The sequence below is a fragment of the Panulirus ornatus genome, chromosome 35, assembly GCF_036320965.1.
Source record: "Panulirus ornatus isolate Po-2019 chromosome 35, ASM3632096v1, whole genome shotgun sequence".
Lineage (NCBI taxonomy): Eukaryota > Metazoa > Arthropoda > Malacostraca > Decapoda > Palinuridae > Panulirus > Panulirus ornatus.
The window spans coordinates 5,772,625-5,797,395 of NC_092258.1; positions in this window are offsets into that span (position 1 = coordinate 5,772,625).

Below are 24,771 nucleotides of genomic sequence, written 5' to 3' on the forward strand. Positions count from 1 at the left end.
GGAGATGATTGATATTGTGATATGATTAAACGAATGATGAAGTCATAACAGAAGTATTCAAAAGAAATGCAAGACGTGATAGATAGAATGATAGATAAAGGAACGACCAGTGAATAAGTATAGAATGATACTCACGCCCTAGATCGTCCTGGAATACCTAAGAACATCGTATTTTCTAATGGCATCTTAACTACCCTGTGGTCTGTAGTTCTTCATGGTAATCCATGGATTATCTCTCCCGTGCACGACATAATCCCCTTTTTTGGGGTCATATGGAGTATGGGAGACTCACTTTATTTGTGGGGTTTTCATGGCCTTGATTCCACCTAATTCACCCCAGTGGCAGCTCCTGATTGGCTGTGCACACGCGACCAGGCTATCTGTTCTGCCACTCCGCTGGAAATGACACGTACAGAGAGATACGTACAGACAGAAATACACACACATACATACACACCACGTATGCAAATCTAATCACATATCAAACACATATACATACACACATATACACAAAACATTCACGTGTATATAATCGAGTAGATACATAAACTAGTTTCCATAATGAAGTGGTTAGCGGTGCGATCAAATCCAACGTACCCGGGTTCGAGCTTCGGAGAGGGCGGGCATCAGGCTCACAGCCAACCCAGCCGCTCATCCTTTTCCTCTCGGGCCGGTACATGAATTGGTACCTGGTTAAGAGATGGTATACGCAAAATATAAGAGACGAGGAGGTATGGATTTAAATCTCCCTCCCACATCACAGAAATAGTAATCACTTAAGAACATACAAACATACATACTTATACACGAAGACATTACACATATGTTCTGACAAATGTGCTTACATGTAGACACATATAAAGCAGTCAAACCAGGACCCCATCCATCCTTGCCTTACACCTCATCGTTACTATGATCTTTACGAGCTTCTAATTCTCCCCCACGATATCTAAACGTCATTAACTGTGTCGTAATTCCTTTTCTGTTGGGTCGGTTTATGATACTGAGGGGTTGAGGTTCAAGTAACAGAACGGTACAACTTATGGCTGTGTTCTGTTTATGTTGATCTTAAAAGGCTTTACAGAAGGTGTCACAAACTCAGCTTTTCACCTGTAGGGCTGGAGGTCTGGTGTGGATCTGACTGAGGCACTCACCAAACTCTGCATGTTATATAGAACTCACTAAACCTTCACGTTGTTTCCCTCCTCTTCAGGTCTATTCTCAAGACAGCGTAATTGTAAGCAAGCAAACTCTGCCACGCAAGTTTGTTTAATAGTAGCACTTGATGGCTTTTTCAGACACTACACTGATCTATCATGAAGGTTATCTAGTATATATTTCCCCATGTTGTGGTGTAGTGTATAGACTGCATTGGTGATCAGGTTTCTTTTGGTTACTTTAAGGGCGCGTTTCATAGCTTATGGTTCATTAACGTTTTGATCATCTGTTTTTCCATCTTTTTCAGGTCGTGCTCCCAGCGAGTTGGGGGTAATGGAGGTAGCGGAAGGTGATGGAAGGAGTGACAGAGGCGAGAGGTGGGTGGACGGTGCGGAGCGCTGGGGAGATGCCCGTGCAGGAGCGCAGGTGGGGAGACAGAAGGAGAGGATCTCTGTCGCGGACAGGAAAGGAGAATTTCGGGGAGAAGACAGAGTCGATGGGAAGGTCGATTACCGCCGGAACGTGCATTTAGACAGAAGGGGCGACGGGGAAAGCGACGGACGAGATGGAGGAACGAGTGACGGGCAGAGCGACGGCAAGGGAGACGCAAGGAGAAGAGTTCCCGTGCGCAGGAAGGGGAGAACCATTGCCAGAGGAGGAGGACACAGCGACGGAAGTGGGGACAGCCAGAACGAGGGCATCGCCAAGAGACGGAGTCACGAGAAGACGAGAGGAAGAATCCGAGGAAGGACTGGGGAGGGACGGAGTGCTGGGAAGGGAGAGACACTGGCAAAAGAGAGGCGCAGAGGGTATGAGGAGCCAGGCAGAGGATGGAGAGTGAGTAGTAAGGGTTTGGAAGACGAACTGCAATTGAGGTGGGACGAGGAACAACAGGAGTACACAAGATACACGACAGCTGAAGGAAAACGAAGCCGTGAGGCGAATGATGGAGTGCCTGGTGATGGAAATGACAGAAGGATTTACGGAAGCGATGACGAGGAGGAGGAGGAGGAGGATGAACGCTGGGATGGCCTGAGCAGGGTGGAGGAAGGTCTCTCCCTTGTGAACGCCGCTGGACGAAGGGATGAGGTGAGCGGGTGGGTCAGCGACGGGCACCTTGAGGCTCGACATGGTGGACGGAATAGACGACTGAGCGACGGGCAGTTCGATGACGGGCCAGCCGGAGCCGGCGCGGGACGGGGTGCACTCCGGAGAAGGTTGAGTGACGATGCTTTGATTGAAAGACGAGATGGTGGCCGAACTGGCGGACGGAACTTTGCGCAAAGGAGACTAGACGTAGGGCTAAACGGAAGCCAGAACCGTGAACCGTTCGATAGGAAAACTGGCGAAAGAATGGATAAACAAGAGAAAAAAGCGAGCAATGGAAGAGGAGTTAAGCGAATCGATCCACAAGTAGAAGGGCAAATTGAAGAGGAAGTAGGTGGACGAAGTTATCATAAAGGCGGACGAGGCAATGGTCGAAAATACAGGACAAACGAATGGTCAAGTTGGTGAACGAAGAGATGGTCAAACAGACGAACGAGCTGAAGATGGGCCAAGTGGAGGAAGTAATGGTGGAACGGGTAGACAGACTCTTGATAGAATGGATGGAGGAAGTGCTGATGGGCCAGGCGAACGAAACGGTGATGGAAAAAGTAAACGAAGTGATGGACGAAAAGACGTGCAGCGCAGTGATAGAGTAGATGGGCGAGGTGTTAATGGTGGAAGCCAAAGAAAAGATGTAATAGGTGGGAGATTCGATGATGGAAATGGTAGACGGAAAGATGGGGGAATAAGAAGACGAAGTGACGAGACAGATGGACGAAGCAGTGATGGAGCAGACAGACGAAATGATGACAAGATAGAGGGACGAAACGGTGCCGAAAGGAAGGGACGAAGTAACGAACAAAGAGGAGAACGTGCTGATGGTCGAGCTGGCGGACGAACAGATGCTTCAACAGACGAAAGTAGCGATGGCCCAACAGGCAGACGAAACGATGGTCCAAAAGGAGGACGAAATAGTGGCCCAGCGGATGGGCGAAAAGATGGTCCAGGAGGCAGAAAAAGCGACGTTTCAACAGATGGACTTAAAGACAGTCCAACAGGTGGAAGAAGCGAGGGTCTTGTAGACGAAGGAAGCGACGGTCCAAATGGAAGACGAAGCGATGGTCAGACAATTGAACAAAGCTATGGTTCAAAAGGTGAACGAAGTAATGGTCCAACATATGGAAAAAGCGATATTCCAACAGGTGAACGAAGCGATGGTTCGACAGGCAGGCGAAGCGATGGTCCAACAGACGGACGAAGACCTGGCCCAACAGGGAGGCAAAGAAATGATTCAAGGGACAGAGGAAGCCATGGTCCAACAGGAGGACGAGGAACCGGCCCAACAGGCAAACAGAGAGATGATTCAAGGGACAGACGAAGCGATGATCCAACAGGCGGACGAGGAACTGGTCCAACAGGCAAACAAAGAGATGATTCAAATCCAACAGGCAGACAGAGAGATGATTCAAGGGACAGACGAAACGATGGTCCAACAGGAGGACAAGGAATCGATTCAACAGGCAAACAGAGAGATGATTCAAGAGACAGACGAAACGATGGTCCAACAGGTGGACGAGGACCTGGTCCAACAGGCAAACAGAGAGATGATTCACGGGATAGACGAAGCGATGATCCAACAGGCGGACGAGGACCTGGTCCAACAGGCAAACAGAGAGATGAATCAAGAGACAGACGAAGCGATGGTCCAACAGGTGGACGAGGACCTGGTCCAACAGGCAAACAGAGAGATGATTCAAGAGACAGACGAGGCGATGGTCCAACAGGTGGACGAGGACCTGGTCCAACAGGCAAACAGAGAGATGAATCAAGAGACAGACGAAGCGATGATCCAACAGGCGGACGAGGACCTGGTCCAACAGGCAAACAGAGAGATGATTCAAGGGATAGACGAAGCGATGATCCAACAGGCGGACGAGGACCTGGTCCAACATTAAAACAGAGAGATGAATCAAGAGACAGACGAGGCGATGGTCCAACAGGTGGACGAGGACCTGGTCCAACAGGCAAACAGAGAGATGAATCAAGAGACAGACGAAGCGATGATCCAACAGGCGGACGAGGACCTGGTCCAACAGGCAAACAGAGAGATGATTCAAGGGATAGACGAAGCGATGATCCAACAGGCGGACGAGGACCTGGTCCAACAGACAAACAGAGAGATGAATCAAGAGACAGACGAGACGATGGTCCAACAGGTGGACGAGGACCTGGTCCACCAGGCAAACAGAGAGATGATTCAAGAGACAGACGAAACGATGGTCCAACAGGCAAACAGAGAGATGATTCAAGAGACAGACGAAACGATGGTCCAACAGGCAAACAGAGAGATGATTCAAGGGATAGACGAAGCGATGATCCAAAAGGCGGACGAGGACCTGGTCCAACAGGAAAACAGAGAGATGATTCAAGAGACAGACGAAGCGATGATCCAACAGGTGGACGAGGACCTGGTCCAACAGGCAAACAGAGAGATGATTCAAGGGATAGACGAAACGATGGTCCAACAGGTGGACGAAGACCTGGTCCAACAGGCAAACAGAGAGATGATTCAAGGAACAGACGAAACGATGGTCCAACAGGCGGACGAGGACCTGGTCCAACAGGCAAACAGAGAGATGATTCAAGGGACAGACGAAGCGATGATCCAACAGGAGGACGAAGCTATGATTCAACAGGTGAACGGAACGACGGTTCAAAAGACGGACGAGGAGATGGTCCAACAGGAGGACGTAGAAGAGATGATCCGCTTGACGGACTAAGCGATGATCCAGCAGGCGGACGAAGTGATGGTCCAACGGAGGGACGAAGAGATAACACAGGAAATGGAGGAAGCGACGGGACAACAGGTGAACCAGGCGATGGTACAATAGGTGGACGAACTGATGATCCAACAGACGGACTAAACGATGGTCCACTGGAAGAGCGAAGCGATCGACCAGCACGCGGACGAAACGTTGAGGCGAAAGGCGGCCGACGAGATGGTCCAACAGGAAGACGAAAAAGAGATGATCTAACTGATGGACGGAGAGATCGTCCAGCAGGCGGACGAAGCAATGGTCCAACGAACGGACGAAGAGATGACACAGCAGACGGAGGAAGGGACAGGACAACAGGTGGACGAAGCGATGGATCAACAGGAAGACGAGACGATAGTGAGTCAAGGGAACCAAGTGACGAAATAACAGGCAATCGAAGTGATGGAACAGAGGGAAGATCTAATGACAATACATCGAAAAGAAATGATGGAAAAGGCAGAAGTCGTTTTGATGGAACAGGCAAGAAGGATAATGATGAAATAAGCGGACGAAACAATGGAAGAGGCGGACGAAGTGATGACGAAATTAATGACGGAACTTGCAGAAAACGTGAGGGTGGAAGAAAAGGACGAATAAACGACGGTAGAAACATACGTGATGATGGAATGGACGGACGAAATGACGATGACAGAATTGGACGGAGTGAAGATGGAACAGTGAGACGACATGACAATGAGGAGGGAGAAGAAGATTTTGAGAAAATTGACGAGAGTGATGATGAAACAGGTGGACGAAATGATGGTGATGGAAAAGATGGACGGAATTACGACAGAAAACCCAAACGAAGTGACGAAGGAGCCGATAGGAGAGGTGATGGTGAAGAGGCAAGAGTAGACGGAAAGAATGATGGAGCAGGTAGACAGAGTGATAATGGAAGAGGTAGGAGGAATGGTGATAGAACAGGCGTACGAAACGGTTATGGAACAGGCACAAAAAACTCTGACGGTGGAAGGGGTGGACGAGGTAGTAATGGGACAAATGGACCAGGTGATAATGGAAAAGGGGAACGAAGGGCGCATGGAAGAGGCAAAGGAACTGATGGTGGAACTAGTGGATTAGATTACGAAGAAGCTAGTGAGGGAAGCGATACTGGAGCAGATGGACGAAGTGATAATGGAATGGGTGAAGGAAGTGATGACGGGATAGGTCATGATCATTCAAAACGTGGACAAAATAATTATGGAAAAGGTAGACTAGGAGACGATGGAACAGGAGGAGAGAGTTATGATAGAAGAGTCGGACGAGGTGGTGATGGAACGGACGAAGGAAATTACGATGGAACAGATATGCAGAGTGATGCTGGAAAGGGTGAAGAAAGTGGTGATAGAAGAGACGAAAGAAATGATGATGGTGGAAGAGGTGGACTCCGTCATAATGGAACAGGAGGACGAAGTCAGGCTGGAAAAGGCAGGCAAAGAGCAGATGGAAGGGACAGACGAGGTAATAATGGACCAGGCAGAGGTGATGATGATGGAAAAGATGGAATAGGAGGGAATAATGATGCTCGAACACGCGGGAAAAGAGATGGCAGAACCAATCGTCGAACAGGCATCCGGAACGGTGATGGAACAGGTGAACAAAGTGATGGTGGTACGAGCGACATAAGTATTGATGGGACAGACGAAAGAGGTGACGATGGAACAGACAGACAGTATGACTGGGAGAGGAAACGTAATAATGATGGAACGGGCGGACCAAACGTTGATGGAATAGGTAAACGAAATTACAACGGAAAAGACGGTCGAAATGGTGATAGAACAGAACAGCAAGGTGGACGAAATGGCTACAAGAACAGGTCAAATAATGATGGAAAGGACGCTCCAGGTGGTGGACGAAAAGGAGTACAAAGTGCAGAAGAAACGGATGAACAACATGAAGATGGGAAAGCTGGAAAAGTTGCTGTGAGGAGTAGGTCCAGTGATGGTGTAAACGGAGGTAGAGATGGGGAGAAAAGGGATGGAAGTGACTTTCAAACAGACAGAGGAAGCGATAATGGAAATGGGAGACGAAATAACGCTGGAAGGAATAGATTAGGTGATGGAACAGACTATCAGGTAAATGATGGAAAAGGTGGAGAAATTGATGATGGAACAGGAAGACAAACTGACGATGAATTAAATGGAAGGAATGGAACTGAAAGGGTTAAACGAAGTAACAATGGACCAGTTGGACGAAAATATAATGAAAGAGGTGAACGAAGTGATGTTAGACAAGCCGGACGAAATGGTGATGGGAAAGGTGGACGCAACAATGATGTAACAGATGGACGAAATAATGCTGGAACAAGTAGAAGAACCGATGATGGAACAGGTGAAAGAACTGACGATGAAACAGGTGAGAGAGATAATGGACGAAGAGGAGAACGACATGGTAAAACAGATGGACGGATCGAAGATCAGACAGGAGGACGAAGTAAGGCTAAAACCAATGGAAGAAAACATTATGGCACAAGTGGACGAAGGGACGACGTAACTGAACAAAGCGAAGGTGACGAAGACGAAGAGCAAAGTGATGAAGAACCAGGTGGACGAAATCATTATGGAGAGGGTGAGAGTGATGGTGATGATGGAATAGGCGGACGAAGTGATGGGAAAACAGTTAGACCAAGAAAGGATAGAAGAGGTGGAGAAAGTAATGACAGAGAAGACGAAAAGGATCATGAAGGAAGATTTGGAGTAACCAATGCCGGACGAGGCGGACGAAATGATGGTGGAAGGGAAGAAAGACGAAATGATGGACCTGGTAGACGATCTGATGATGGAAGAGGCGGACGAAATAATGGAACGAAAGGAGGGATCGAAGACCAGAAGGACCGACGAAGGATTTTTGGAAAAGGCGGACGAAATGATGGAACAGGTGGACAAACTGGTACAATAATTGAACAAAATGAGGACGAGGTGGACGAGGACAATGAAAATGGAACAGATGACGTCAAGTTTAATGGAAAAGGTGATGAAAATTATGATGAAATGGGCGAACTGCACGGCGATGGTGGTGGAACTGGCGGACGAAGCGAGGGTGGAAGAGGAAGACGTAGCAGTGATAGACCTGACGGACGAAATTATGATGGGAAAGATGGAAACGGCGATGATGGAATGTACGAACAGAGTTACGGTGATCTAGACAGAGACACGTATGATGGAAGAGGTGATGAACGAAGAGGCGGACGATATGATGGAACAAATGAACGAAGGGATGAAACAAACGGACGAAATGAAAGAACAGGAGGACGAAATGGAGACGAGTTGAGCAAACAAAGCAGTGATGGAACAGACACCCGGAAAAATAATGGAAGAGGTGGAAGACTTGGTGCCGGAACAGATGGACGAAGAAGTAATGAAACGGGTGAGGAAAAGAAGATGGAAGAGGCAGACAAGATAATAAGCGAGGCAAAAGACGTTATGATGAAGATGAGGTCAACGGTGATGATGGAACAGACGAACGAAGTAATGGAAGAGGAGGACGAAGTGATGATGGAGCAGGAAGACGAAGTGATAATGGAACGGGTAGACAAAGTGACGATGAAACAGGTGGACGAAGTGACGATGGAAGAGAAGTACGAAGAGATGATGGAACGGGCGGACAAACTGATGACGGAATAGGTGGAAGAAGTATTGGACGAACAGATGGACGTTATGGTGATAGAACACTTGGACGGAACAGAGGACGCTCTCTTGGACGAAATGATGATGAAAAAGTTAGACAGAGTGATGATGGGATGGGTGAACGAACTGTGGGTCCAGCAGATGGAACAGATGATCCGAGTGACGATAGCACAGACGGACGAAACAATGGTCATGCAGGTGGAAGAGGCAACAAGAGAGCAAAAGAACAAATGGATGGACGAAACGGAGGACGAAATCACTCACAAGCAGGAGGACGAAACGGTAGAAAAGTCACCAAAACATATGGAAGCGTTGACGAACAAAGCGATGGACGAACTGGTGGACCAAATGATGAAGGAATGGACGAACGAAGCAAAGATGGTATAAACGGTAGAAGGAATGATAGAATAGGTAAACAAAGTGACAATAGAATGAACATTGGCCAAGGGGACGAGGAAAGCAATGGCCGAATTAGCGGACGAAATGATGGACGCTCAAACGACGAGGACGATGAATACGGTGCAAGACAGAAAGGTAGAGCAGGTGGGACGGTTAATGACGGTGGAACAGAAGGGAGAAGCGTTGATCACGCAGTTGGACGAAATGACGGAACAGGCCAGCGAAACGGTGATGAATTTGGTGAACGAAGCAGTGGAAAAGTAGAAGGACGATATCTCACTGGAACAGACGCAGAAGAAGGCTACGACGAAGCTAGTGGATTAGTCGATGGTGGAGCGGGGAAGAGAATTGATGGACGAGTAGGTGGACGAAGTAACGACCGAAATGTCAAACCTGACGATGACCAGAATGGTGGACGAAGCCGCGATGCATCAAACAGAAGAAACGGTGGACGAACCGATGGTAAAGCGGGACAGGACAACGGACGAAATGGTGTTAAAACAGAACAAATCAACGGACGAGGAGCAGGCGGACGAAACGGAGGTAGAATAGGAGAGCAAATCAACGGACGAGGAGTAGGAGGGCGAAACGGTGGTAAAACAGAACAAAACGGACGAGGAACAGGCAAACGAGACGGTAGAACAGTAGAGCTAATCAAAGGACGAGAAACGAGCGGTCTAAACGGCGGGAAAACGACGGGACGAATCGACGGTCGAGCAGCAGCCGACAGGCGAAGTGATTGGTGGAGCGACAGAGTCGTGCGCGAGGCGATGCGCGGCCTGGACCAGGGGGAGGAGGAGGAGGAGGAGGAAAGGGCGAGGAGGTGGTGGCTTGCCGACGGTGAGGAGGGGGACACCACCGTCACCAGACATCGGCAGCAGCACGGCAGGTGAGGAACCCAGCTCTGGCTGGGGCTGACTGCCTTCCTGCGTGTCTGTCTATCGCCCTGGTAGTGTATGTGTGACTGTGTGTGTGTGTGTAGTTACATGCATATACGGTACTAGGAGGAGGTTCTACACTCGTGGGGCCTCAGTACGTGTGTGTGTGTGTGATGTGCAATTACCTGTTTCTATACTGTGCGCTCAGGAAGTATGACACTCGTGAGGGCCTTATTACTTGAGTGGGTGTGTGTGATTACCTACTTGCACTGTACAGGAAGGGAGTTCTACACTCGTGGGGCCAAATTACTTGCGTGTGTGTGATTGTTACGTATGTTGCCGGGAGAGAGTTTTTACATTCGTATTGCCCCGTCTCCTAACCTTGTTATGTATGTACAAAACCACGTGTTTATCATGTGTATACGCATATGTGTATGGAGGACTGTGTGTGTGTGTATGTAGATGTTTTGAGGGGTGCTGGGGGATGTTTATGGTGTGTTGAGGGACGTTTGAAGGTTAGGGGAACGTTATGGTGTGTTTGAGTGTGTTGGGGAATGATGGTTCGGTGATCATTATGTTTTTTTTGGGGGGGTTTGTGGTGTGTTGGGATGTATGTGTTGTGTTGGGGTTAATGGCTGTTTGCGGTGTGCTTGGGTATTATCTGTGATGTGTTGAGGGATGGCTAAGGTGTGTGTACTCGCTTGTGCTGAACAGTGTCCGGTAGTAAGCTGAAAGTGCGTTACAGGGTATTTGATTTTGTTGTGGAACTGTATAACGTCCATGTTACGTTGTGGTGTTCCATATGTTGGTGAAGTGTATTCGTTCGTGGAGTGATGGATCTTGTTTGTGGAGCGTGCCACAGGCTGTTTGGGGTATGTGTATTTCGTGTGTTGCATTAAGAATAAAATTCTCTTGTGCTGTTGAGCTGTCAGGAAACATGTTGGAAGCTGTGTGGCTGGACACGACACATCATCAACCCCCGTGTCTGTGGTCTTGCTTGTCTCTTTATTTTTTTTGGAGCCACAAGAGTTTTTCACATTTTGATGGAGGCAGCCCATTAATATTTGGGTCATGCTTGTGGTGTGGTGCCTCACGGGGGAATGTGTTTATTATTATATAGTTATATGTTATAAATATTGTGATTAGAATGAGACGCACGCGCCCGCCATTCACCTGAGGAAACAAGGTTGTCTTTAGGTTTAAGAAATTGCTGGTTTACGTTAAGTGTGACAGTGGTAATTTGAGTCGTTAGTGTAGGCTCGTTAGGTCGTTTGCTACTGATTCTTTCGATTCTATAGGCTGAGTAACGAGACTTCATGACGTACTGATATACTGTATCACTGAACTAGAGTTATTCATTTTATGATTCGTTCATCATCGCTACTCTCATCATTTACGAACTGTCGTTCACGTTTTCTGTGTCTTTACCACCAGCACTAAGTTCGGGTCGCTGAGAGAGCTGACTCGGAGCGTTAGTGACAGCGACGTGTACCTGGAGACGTTGATCCTGGAGAAGAGGAAGCAGAATGAGCACGTCCGTCGAGCTGCCAGCGTGGACCGTCTGGCCTACGCACCCCATCGCTGGTACTACGCCAGGATGGCCAGACGTGAGTCTCCTCAATCTCCTTGTGTTTCTCTCTTACGAGCTTTATGTCATTTTTTTTCTCCTCCCTTCCGTGGCCTTTTGTGTTTATATATATATAAGAACATTTTAATCTTGTTAGAATTAAGATGATACATACATAAGTGATGAAGTTAGTCAGGTGTACTTGGTAATTAGAAGTTGGGGCATACCATGTTCCGCTATGTGTGTGTCCCCTATGTGTGTGTCCCCTGCCCTACCTGTAACCCAGGTTGTCTTTTATCGCTATGCATTTGCTTCCGATCTGGGGCAATTTTGGTACGGTTCTCCCCGGCCCTGCCCCACGGTGTTCCTCTAAACTCTCTCTCTGCGCCTCGTTCAGCCCATTCTGGAGAGGAGGACCAGGACGCCGCTGAGGAAGACGACGAGGACAGTAAGGCGCCGCTGGTACCTCCTGTCGCACCCTCGCATCCACCGCACCATTCGCCCGCACTGTCGGGTCCTCTCGTGCCCGCCACCACACTATCACCTCTCACTGCACTCTTCCCCTAACTCTCACCTTCCCTCTGCATCGTCCTTTCTTTCTGCTTTCGATGCATTCACCGGATACCACGCGTGTCTCATCTTCCTTCTAATCGGTTTCAACTCTTCGTCTCATATTTTGATTTTGTTTTTCACTATATCATCCCCTTCCAACTCCAGTTCGCTTCTTCACTTCCCCCTTTCTCTGTCTCTCTCTTTCTCTCTCCCCTGCTCATCCCCCTCACTATCATCTATCACCTTCACTTGCACGTTGACAGTCCGTCACGCATGCACGCACGCACGCACGCACACGCCTGGCACTGCCAGCAGTGAGGCACCTAAGCAGTGATCTTGCCGCAGAGCTGAGACTACACTGTTTGCCGCTACCTTCATGCTGTCGCAGTTCGCAAGGCTCAGTACCTCGTTGCCTACCTGAACGGCAAAAGGCACTTGATGTTCCTCATGTCCTTTGCAAATGCTCTTGATTCGTAATGTTTTAACGGAAGGGTATTAGAAATTGTGTATGAACAGAATTGGAACGTTTGGAACTGACATGACCAAGTATGTCTTCAGTACCCTAGTCTCCAAGTATGTATTTGTGTCCTGTACCCATCTACGTCCTCTCTTTGAACGTCTGTGTTGTAGAAAGGGAACCACGAGTGTGTTCCTTGTTCCTGAAAAGGAAGGCACCAGTGAGTTACATCCTCGTTGAAAGGAGTTGGGACGGGTGTGTGCCGCAAGGAGTAGGTATGGGTGTCTTCCGGTGTGCCGCAAGGCAAGATTTATAATCCCTGACCTTTTTTGTTTACTGTTGGTGACCAGCTCACCACTCTAGCATCACCGTTGCCGTAGCATCACCGAGTCATTCCCATCACCAGTTGCCTCGTCACTTGTCTCGCGAGAGTAAAACGAACCCTCATCTTTCCTCCGACTATCCTTAGACATGCTCATGATTCGGTTTCACCGATAATGACTTAAGCATGATCAGTAATTTTTGTGCATCACTAAATTCTGTTATATACGTCTCACTACAGTACCTAAGCATGACTTACCATTTTGTGCATCACTAAATCCTCTTGTATTTTGAAAGATTTTTTCTGACTGATTTCACTATCCATTGTATTCTTGTGGAATTGTTTACCCAACGTTTTTTCCATGAGCCTCTGTGTTAAGCTGGTGACTACATCAACAGGTAATGTGAACTAAACACATATTGTAGAATATAATACCTGAATAAGCCACATTCCCATTATCAGTGAAATGCATGAATATCTGTACTGATTACTTCAGCATTCTAGCTTCATCTCGGACATCATACTTGTGAATAATATTTTGTCTAATTCGAAAGTTTCAGTTGAAGATAAGTTATCTTTCTCAACCAGTTTAAATACACGAGTTCATAAGTGATTTTGGATTAATCAGTGGAGAGTATAGCACATCTTTAGTTGCTTTGTAATTATAGTAAACATATGAAATTAAGTAATCATAATGGAGAAAGTAGAGTACGGACGGCGTGGATATGTACTGATATCAAATGACGTTAAGGTCTTTGGGGATGATTGGACTGTGTATTCACTCATAATGTTGCTGTCTTAGAGCACGTACGTACTCGCACGTTAGGATATATTAAGCACACATACACACGTATACACACACTTACATGCACAGTCTTACTATACACACAAACAAAGTGACGTCTCCCGCGCCTCTCCCTACTCCTTTCTCTCAGTCAGACAAACAAGCAAATTCACATATGCACACAGAGAGATCTCCAAGCCCAGGGAACACTTGATAGATACAGTGAGACCGTAAAACGCCGAGGAACATTGAAAAGAACAACCAGTCAGTTCCACAAGTGCAGGCAAACTTACAGTGAGACAGACAGACATGCGGAAAAAAGAGAGACGGATGTCATCTCGTCTCCATTGGCCGTTCCTCAAACCCATTTCCTTATTCGAGACGATCCTTGTGGCCACAGTCGACGAACAATAAGGATAATGCATGCCTCCCTCGGGTAACGTTTTAGTCCACTGTCCAGGTCAGGGAAGTTAACTAGACGTACAGAGCAGTGATAAAGGTAAATGCTAGACCAGCCGGGAGCTCGTGGGGAATTAGTAGGTACGGTTGGAGGTAAGATCTATACTTTAGATTCGGATTAAATAAATGGTTTGCGACCGGGTCTCGGAAGTCTTCGTGCTGTGTGTGTGTGTGTGTGTGTGTGTGTGTGTGTGTGTGTGTGTGTGTGTGTGTGTATGTTTGTGTGTGTGTTTGTTTGTTTGTTTTAAAGGTGGAATAGATGTGTGTACACAGGCATGTGTTGGGGTTTGTGTATACGTTTGTGAATATGTGACTATGTGTGTGATTACTATTTGTACCGTAAGGGGAGGGAGTTGACACTCGTGGAGCCACCCATCTCTTGAACCATGGCTTTCATCGTGCAGCTTTTTGAGCTTCTGTATGCTCTCCGTAGTCACAATCCTTAACAGGACTGGTACAGCCACTTGAAACACACCCCCTCCTTCCTACACAAGCCATACCTTTCCTCCCCTTCCCTTCTTTTCAAAGGCAAAAAAAAAAGTATTGTGAATTCTGAATGTTGAAGTTTCTTAGTTTAAACTGAGTTGTTCTGGAGTTCTCTCTCTCGCTCTCGATTTCAACTATAGCCAAGTCGATATGATCCCTAAGGTCGTATTTCTAGTGATATTCAGATGGTCATTTTTCGGTATGAAGGCGAACGCGGAGCCTGACTCTCCTATACTGCAGTGGCTCAGTTAACTGTTGTTGGCTTAGAGATATACAAATACAAGGTCAACAGGGAAGTGATCTTTGCACGAAGGCAAACATTTCGGATGCGGGGACAGGGTGCAGGGAATTAGACTCACACGTTAGTGTTTTGCTAGGGAGGAAGTATGATGGTTGGGGGGGGGGGGCGGTGACTAGAGGTCGGGGAGATGAATGGAAGAGGTAGATGTAGGACCACTCGTGATGAATCATGGGGTGAGACTCTAGGTAGGGGAGTGACGAACCTTGGGAGACTTACAGTGAGGGTGGTGAAGGGAAAGAGGAGACGAAGGATGTAAGTTACGAAGAATACTTGGGGAGTTCTCCGAAAGAGGGAGAAGAAGATTGGTGAGGTGGACTTGGCTGGGGAGTGTGGCAGAATGAGAATGGGAGGTAAGGGTAGACAGGCGGGCGTTGCGTACCGTTCATGCCAGACCCTCACGATAAGTGAACATTGGCGTGTTCGATTCCTTGAGCAACATGACCCTCACACCCCATCCTCTCCCTTCCTTTCCCCTCACCTCCTTCACACACACACTCCCTCATTTCTCTTACTTCCTCGACTTCACTACCCTCTCAGTCCAATTCACCTACCTTGATCCATAACCTTTCACCGTGTCTCCTCCTTCATTCACCTTCCCTCCGCCCACATTCCACACCCTCATATCCTCTTCATTTCCCATATACCTTCAAGTTTCATGACCAGCCCGTAGCCCCTGTCGCCCCCGCCCGCCATCCCCTCAACTACCACCCCCTCACCACTGAGCTTTAGGCCCAACTCTCATGTGCTCCATAGAAGGGTAATGGAAGGCATTGTATCACGCCTCACCTTCTCGATTTATCATAAACAAGGCTTCGGATCTGGGTCAGAGTGGGTTGGGGTCCGCCTTAGTTTATGTGGCCCTCGAGAGCCTTATAGAGGATGTTAGTCCCAGATTTACGTGTCATCAAATGGAAAGCAATCGTATATGTTTATAGGTAACGCAGGTATATCGGGGAAATATATAACGGGACGAACAAGTGTCTTGTGACGATGGAACAGGGCAGGTCTTTTTTTTTCACGTTCGGTATAGCGCGTTCGCTTGCCTACTTTCTAGGGAGCGGTTCGAGTCTTGGCGTTGGTAGCGGACACATTCACGAAGGATTTTTCTCGCGCGCACACGCATCCAATCGCTGATGTGTTCTCAGATGCGCATACACAGGACCATTTGTCTCCACTGGCTGGAACAAAGAATAGATTATCTATATTCTTTCTATTCCTAAGAAATTTTCTAAGTGTGATATCAACACGCAGGGGGGGGTCAGAGGCCAGTCGTATCGCATGGGTCAGGTCACTCACTCCCCCCAAGCCTTCAATCTGTCACAGATTTGTTGGGAATTTCCGACGAAACCAATCGTATACCCTTTTGACTCTGTCTATACTTTGGTGATGGTGTCGTCTCCTGTGGTACGACAGCACGGCTTCCTAGCACACAGGGTTAGGACCTTTGAGCATGACGGGACGACCCAAAGGGCTCCCAAGGTCAGAGCCCCGGCCAAGGGCTGTACAGTCGTACAGGACGGTTTAAGGAACTGCCCGAAGGGTAGACTCAAGGTGTAAGTCATTATATTGACGCCAGTAATGACCTCTGGCTTAAATTTAAGACAGAAGTCATTAGGAAGAGCAGCGGAAGAAATTATCACGAAAGGTTGAGAACTTGAGTCGTGTGGCGGAGGCAGACGAACGCAGCTGATTTAGCAGAGGGGCTGAGCCAGTCATCGATCTCAGAGATGTAGTCGAAGTCATGATGGGAATTTCTCTTGATACTCTGAGTTATGAACCTCTCTGGTGTATTACTGTTGGGGGTTGAGTAGGACGCTCCAACCCTCAGTCCCTTCGTCGAGTCGAACTTCGTCCTCCACCTCAACCACATCAAACCTCCCATGATGGGGGGGGGGCTGTCTTCCCATCTTTAGCCACGCCTTTCATGGTCGTCCCATTCACTCCCACGGGCAACAGGACCCAGAATGTTTAGCGTCGTGTGACGGGGAAAAATCACCTGCCACTTTGAGAATCAATGGCCTCGTTCCGAGCAGCTAACATCGTTGTATACGTTAGATAATCGCCTTAATGAAGCAGACGCATTACCAGGAAAATGTTTTTGTCCAGTTTGGACAACAAAAACACATCATATTGTAAAGCACACACACACACACACACACACACACACACACACACACACACACACACACACACAATTGCCATGTGCCTCTATGATATTGATATCGTTTATATATAGCATGACCAGACGGTGTAAGAAATGTATGCAAATTATATCCTAATGATCGAAGAAAAACTGACGTTATTTACCCCATTTTTGTTCATGGCCCATTACATCAGCTTACTGGTAGAATAGTCTGCTTACCCTTTTCAGTTACTTTTCTGGCTATAAAAGTACAAATGGTTTCCAAAGTCTGCCATGTGGGCTCAAACCCTCTTGATCTTCATTTGTTTTCTTTGCTCACAGTCAGTGAAGCGACAGCTATTCAGATGAGATGTGCACTTAGAATTGTTGTGATGAAAGAGACTCTTTTCTTAAGGTATGATGTCTGAGGTATATGTTCATCTAATTCTTACCGAAGAACTCTCGGGTATTATACTGAGACTCATTGTTATATTTGAATGATCATATAAACGGTTAAGTTTGTTTCCTTTACCCCAGCTTTTCAGTCATTATCAAGGGTTAGTATAACATGCATGCTGAATATGACGTCTAGTGTAGCCTAAGCAACATACCTAATGATAAGTATACTCATAAGAGTCTATTAGTGTAATCGTAATGTGATCAAATAATCATAAGAATATATTAATGTAATCATAATATGATTAATATAATCGTAAGAATATATTAATGTAATCATAATATGATTAATATAATCTTAAGAGATTGTTAATGTAATCATAATGTGATTGCTATAATCCTAACATATCAATGTAATCATAAGTTAACGTATTATTTCATGCTGATAAAACTTGGGCATATTGGATATCGAGCATTATGATCTGTACAATTCATCACGATGACCGCGAGAGATGAATAACTTTTTTCCTACGTTCCACAGGCGAGGCGAGGCGGCGTGCGTTGGAGGCAGAGCGAGAAGCCCGACTAGCGGAAAATAATCCCGAGACGCCCGGGAAGCCTCACGTGGAGATCCTGTCCCTGGACGGCACCCTGGGAGGACCCATCGCCACCTTGGAGGAAGGCGTCATCAGCGGCATGGAAGTCCACGGCTCCGACGGGAGCCTCTTGACCTCCAGACCCGACCAGCTGAAGTTCACGTACGAGATCCAGGTGGAGGGTGAGGACGCGACGCTCCTGGAGGGCCAGAGGCGGGTCGGGAACGTCGGGGAGGACGGACGGGGAGCGTGGTTGTCTGACAACGAAGGAGGAGGCGGCGGAGGCGGAGGAGGAGGAGGCGCCGGCGCCGACGGAGAGGAGACGGAAGGTCTCGGGGACCTGAAGGGAAAGAACGGCAATGTGGCCTCCAGACAACACAAGGTCAAGAACGGCCAAGTGTCGCAAGGTAGAGTCATGACCTCCCTCTCTCGTGTGACGTAATTTTTCTCCTATTTCCCCATTTTCTCTCTCTCATACTTTCACATTTTCTTTCAGTCTCTCGTTTTTCAAGTTCAGTCTTTATTACAGCCTTTCGCTTACCTCGTATTGAATGCTTTTCGCTTCCCCCATGTTCAAAGCAGCTGGGCAGGACCTATAACACCACTCTTGTTTAGGTCTTTTAGTAATGGCTAGTCTGCCATGACTGTCACCTCTGGGGTTTAAAACAGTGCTATATTCCACTTCATGCCTGTAGTTCGGTACGTCGGAACTCCTCTAACATACTGTGAGATTTTCCTCCTTATCGTCATCCGTCACATCACTAGATGGGAAGATAATGTCATCAAGCCTCGCGTGGATGGTCAGGAAGATGTGTCGTCTCAATATTTCTTCCTTTTATCAACTGTCAAGTGATTCATGGTCGCGAGTTAAAACCCTGGTTAATCGGGAGTGTCCTTGAATTAACGGACGGCGGGGTAAAGATGATGCATCGTACGTGGTGTAGTTACACGGACGACTAACCACAGTGGTGGCAGGACAGACGTCCGTGTGTGTGTGTGTGTGTGTGTGTGTGTGTGTGTGTGTGTGTGTGATTGTTGTTATTTGTGTGTTACGGGATGAGAGTCTTGCATTTTCTTAACCTCGTGTATATACAATACTCAGGCCTTAAGATATGTGTACCCGTTCATCGATCAGCCATTCGGGGAGAATGAACACCTAGGTTGGGTATGGTCCGACTGCCGCACCCCAGTATTCGAACCACCCATGCGGGACCCGTTCTGAACTCATGATCAGCGACGCTAAACACGGGGGCCCTTGTGTGTGTGTGTGTGTGTGTGTGTGTGGAATATATTTCTATCTAACATCCAAGCTCCACAATACCCGGTGGAGTAAGACTCCACCTGGTTCTGGGAAGACAAATCCATCCATCAGTGTTGTGGTATTCACCGCCGGCAGCAGCAGCAGCAGCGTCAGGGGCGACTCCTCGCTAATGACACCCAGGCTGGTCGATGCGAGGGGAGGCCCGTGCGGGCGTCTCGCCTGCCTGCCCGCCCGCCCTCTGGTAACTGATCAGCGAACGAGGTGTTCGGTCTGTCTCTGTTTACTCTTGCCTTTGGCTTCCGCTCCTCTCCATCAATTGTCAGTCATTTATTGTTATGATTCTTAAAAAAAAAAGGATTATTTTCATTATCTTATTCTCTCATTTCATACCTTAATCTCTTGTAATCTCAACATTATTTTATCTATGATTTATCAGGAATTTACATTTCCCTCTTTCGTCTCATATTTCTTCTTGCTTGATACTCAGTGGGGGGGTATTATTACGTTCTTTCATTTCCTTACCTAATTACTTTCTTTACATTCTTCCTTCTCTTTCATCCTCGCGCAACATGAAGTAATTAAACCTTCAGGTACTCGCGAGAAATCCATTTTCCTTTCATACCAATAACAAAGACTCCTGGCCTTCTATTATTATTATTATTATTATTATTATTATTATTATTATTATTATTATTATCATTATCATTATTATCTATGTCATTATTATATCATGTGACCTCTGAGGTTTAGCTGATCATCTGTCCCCCTTAAAGATGAGTTAAGTTCTTTGTCCCCACTAAAGAAAAGCTAAAGTTCCTCCTCCCCCTAAAGAGAAGCTAAGCCCTCTCCTCCCACTAAGCCCCCATTGTCGCACCCACGAGATAAGCTAAACTCGTAACGACTTTACAGAGAAGTTAACTGCGAGGCTGGACGAGGTGTTGCAAGAGAAGGCTGCAGCCGAGGACCTCCGCCAGCAGCTGTTTGACAAAGCCAGGGACCTCCACGAGCAGATACAGAACCTCCGGCAGAAGGTAAGGAGGAGCAGAGAGGGTGAGGGAAAGGAAAGACACACGGAGGAGAGGGAAGGAGAAAGTGTGAGAGGTAGAGCGAAAGGGGAGGGAGAAGAGTAAAGGTGGGAGGAAAGAGTGAGTGCAGGAATGAGAATAGAAAGGAAGGAGACTGATGAGGGAAGGGAGATGATGAGGAGGAATTACAGATGAGCAGTAGGTGAGAAGTGAGGCATATTTGGTGTAATGGAAGGACTTACCCGAGTAGAGAGTTGATGGAGAGTGGTAGAACTGTGGCGGTGAGGGAAGCCACCGAGCTACCGAGAGAAGTCCTGTGAACAGAGTGATAGCGAAAGAGACTCGTACAGAGAATGTGGAGATGTTAGGCTAGAGGAAGATGGACAGAGGTGAAAAACATGCTTAAGCGCCTGGAAGGAGACGAAAAGGAAAACTCATAAGAGCGGAAATACGATAAAGAAGCGACTCAAGATTAAGGATCTACAGGGCAATGGAAGAAGGAAGCAGCCATAGCTCCTGGCTCATGATTTACAGCAAGTACACATAAAGTTAATATAAAGTAATAATCAGTCAGTAAAAAGTTGCTGTTGACGTTCTCTTGGATACTGGAACAGTAAATCAAAATGATTTACGATTTGATAACACAGAGATGTGGTAATGAGTTATTCTCAGTTATGCTGTAAATTATTGTACTTGGTCGTCCTTCGACGAGCAGTAAATTTCCAGGTATTATACGTAAGACGATGAAAGCCTTGTACCGAGGATTACAAGGCTATAATTCATGCTAAGACGTCCTGTTATTTTAGCATCGTTATGAGATTGTCAAGGTGTAGGTACATAACGCTGTGCAACAGTGATATAGAGACCTTGGAAAAGCAATGGGACGGAATACCTGTGTTACATCTTTAACACTTGATGGTTGGGTTGGTTCACGTGACCTCTCTGTGCTCCTTCTCCCTCCAAGAGCATCCCTTACCCTCCATAGCCCTCCACAACAATCCCCTCTCCTCCACAACCCTCCACAGCCTCTCCCTCACCCCCATAGCGTCACCAAACCCTCCTCGGGGCACATCCAGAACCTCCTACCATTCCTAATCCTCACATCCCTATCCCTTACACACACTCCAGCTTAACCCTCACCTCACCACACTGCGGTGTGCGTGGTGCTCAAACCCTGCCAGCAGGACACACACCTGTACATACTGCAGGAATTAATAGATTGGATAATCAGCTGTCCTCAACGCCTGTTTGTAAGACTGTTGTCTAATAATCATCTATTGATTATCTAATAATTTCTGTGGATTTCTCTCTCCTTGAGATCATTAATAGCCTCTGTAGTACCACTAACGATTGAGTTGTATAAGCAGATCGTGAACAGTTCTCTGGTTCATCACAGTTAAGGTCAGTTTCCCAGAGAGTTTAGAAAACTTCTGGTGAGGGCTTTCACGTCTGTCTTGAGAGAGGGAGAGGGAGAGAGATAGGGAGAGAGACCTGACTTTTCACATGCTGCTGTTGCCTCTCATGGCATTACCCTCTTGCGGCGACCCTCCAACCTGCTACAGTAACTTTCCTCTCCACCACGCCATTAATCTCCCACTACAAATAAACCTCCCTCCCCTCCACTCCATCCTCCCTCCTCCACAGTAATCTCCCATCACAATAGCTCACACCCTTCCCGACCCCAGCGCAGTAATCTCGCAAAGTAATGCCAGTGGGCCCGTGTAAGCTCGCTCTACTGTGGTGGGGTGGGGCGTCGCCAACCCCCCCAAGTCCTGCGTATATGGCTCTGCCTCCTCCTGTGCCGCAGATGGGTCGAAAGACAACACATCATAGGGTTGGCCTCCGTCGCTAGGCCCAGACACACACACGCACACACGCAAGTAGACACGAAGGTCTACACACGCATTTATGAGCACATCCACACAAGTACAGCCCGTGTGCGGAGATGCACTTAGACGAAACCACACACACATACACGTAATAATTGCATAAACAAATTAATTCTCGTTAATACACACGCACACACGTAATCATGCACAGGGGGATTAGAAACATGACGAAATCTTTTGCATAGCTAAGAAATTATATATATATATATATATATATATATATATATATATATATATATATATATATATATATATATATCCTGACAATATTACCAATGAAAAATGTTGTATTTGTTATGAAAAGAGTTTGACAAGTGACACATCTGGAGGAATAAGCGTGATTGTGACTTTAGCAACAACATTGCATAGTTTTAAGCGAGAGGTGATGTTTGGTCGCTGGCTGCATGGTGTGAGTGACAGAATTCGTCAGAAACGAGTATTGTAGGATTTTTAAGTTTTTGACGTCTGGTCGATATGTAAGAGGGTTCGAGTCTGGTAATCGTGTGGCATGCAGTGTAGATTTTTAATTGGAATGTTGTAAATAGAGTCGTTTGTGTCATTACATCAAGACTGTAAGGGGCCTTGTGCAAATCAGGGGAGACTGAGCCTACCTAATCATGGTGCACAGTGCGACAGTTCAGGACTCTCTCTCTCTCTCTCTCTCTCTCTCCCTCTCCCTCTCTCCCCACAACCTCCTTCAAACTCCACGTAAGCACTACAGTATATAGCAGTCCTTCTGCTGTGTATATATGCGTAGTAGGAACGTGAGGCTCTTGTGTGGTGAGAGTGACGGAGGCCCAGGGTAGAGGGAAGGCAGGCAGACTAAGCTTCGAAGCAGGTCGAGGGAGTTAGCCCAGCTGAGGTAGTAGACCCAGGGAGATACACCCTACGGTAGCAAGTCCAGCAGGGGTGCGTGTGTTGGTAAGGGAGGCAGGAGAGGCAGGCTGCCGCAGGATCATTGCCTCCCAGGTCCTGGAGCGTCTCGTGACCACTAGCGCTTTGTGGGGCGTCTGCCTCGCCGGCCGAGGTCCTCGGCTGTGTCTGCCTCTGTGTAGCTGATGGGTAGTCTGTCTGTCTGTCTGTCTGTCTGAAACACCTCGATCTGTCTGTTTTTAAGGACACCTCTCTCTGTATCTGTCTATCTGTCTAGCTCCGTCTGTCTGTTGGTGTTGCCGTACTCCGCCTGATTAGTGGTTAAAGTCGCCTTCGCCAAGGTTGTATCATTTTCTCAGTAGATGTAAAGGACCTCCTCGCTCCAAAGGGGTACCATTATTTCCCAGCTCCTGTGTGGAGTGCGACCCTTGAAGTTGCAGGAGCCCTACAAAACGGGTACTGGGGTTGTGCGATAATGATAATAATCACGATAAAAAAGTAAATAATAATGATGAAAGTAATCATAATGATAGTCATAATGGTAAAGTCAATCATGACTGAAGGTTCTCATACAGTTTACACACATCTTCCCTACATTTCATAAGTCTGTAATGCATTCTACATCCACCATTTACCATTTAACCTTCAGCGCCGTCAGGAGTGGTGGATGTCGTGGTCGGAAGCCAGGAGGACGGGGACTCAGCTGGAAGAGCGACAGGCGGGCCTGCGCAGCGAGCTGGACGCCCTCCACCGCCGCATCATCGGCTCCATCATCAAGCGCCAACCCTTCATCACCGGCGTTAGGGACGAGCCATCCAGGAGGGTCAGTTCCCCTCTTCTTCACGAAAGTTCTTCATGTTCATAAGTTCTTCATGTTCATAAGTTCTTCATGTTCACAAGTTCTTCATGTTCACAAGTTCTTCATGTTCACAAGTTCCTCATGTTCGCAAGTTCCTCATGTTCGCAAGTTCTTCATGTTCACAAGTTCTTCATGTTTACAAGTTCTTCATGTTCACAAGTTCTTCATGTTCACTATTTTATCCTTCACATCTAACCTTGCGTAGATTATATAAATGATGGGAATTCCCATGCTAGTTACGCTCATACTTCGCTTCAATGATGAGCAATGCTACTTTATATGCTTAACATTGGTCAGTTCAGGAATAAGGAATGGTTCGGTCACTATCCGAGGTTGTCAGGAGTGTTCCTCGTTCCGCAGGCTAACTACAAGATCTCCATCATCCGTCTGAGACACGAGATCGAGGACTTGCGCAGGAGGGTGGAGGCCATGGAGATCAAGGTGGAGGCGGAGATGAAGGTAGGTGGAGGAGGGGTAAAGAGGTCAGAAGGTAGGGGTAGAGGAGAGGTCAAAGTGTGTGGTGGGACAGTTCAAGGTGGCTGGAGATAACAGGTAAGATGGCAGAGTGAAAAAAAAGACCGTTCTCTTTCGATTGAACGAAGACAGAAATAAGTCTGGAGAATTGTTGTGGCCTAGATTATAACACCACGTTTGTAGTGATGTGAATTTCAGCCTCATTCGTCGCCGACACCTTGACATTAAATGGATGCACTTTAAGATATTCAAAACCTTAAGAGCAAATCATTTAAATGCATGCAAGTAACATGAACTATGATTATAGAGAATAGAAAAAAATTTCTCGTCGCCATTGGGTTGCCATTTGGCATTTCAAACAAACCATATATATTCTCACTTCTTTCTCTGCATGCATGCATGTATCTCTGGCTTCCTCTAATGA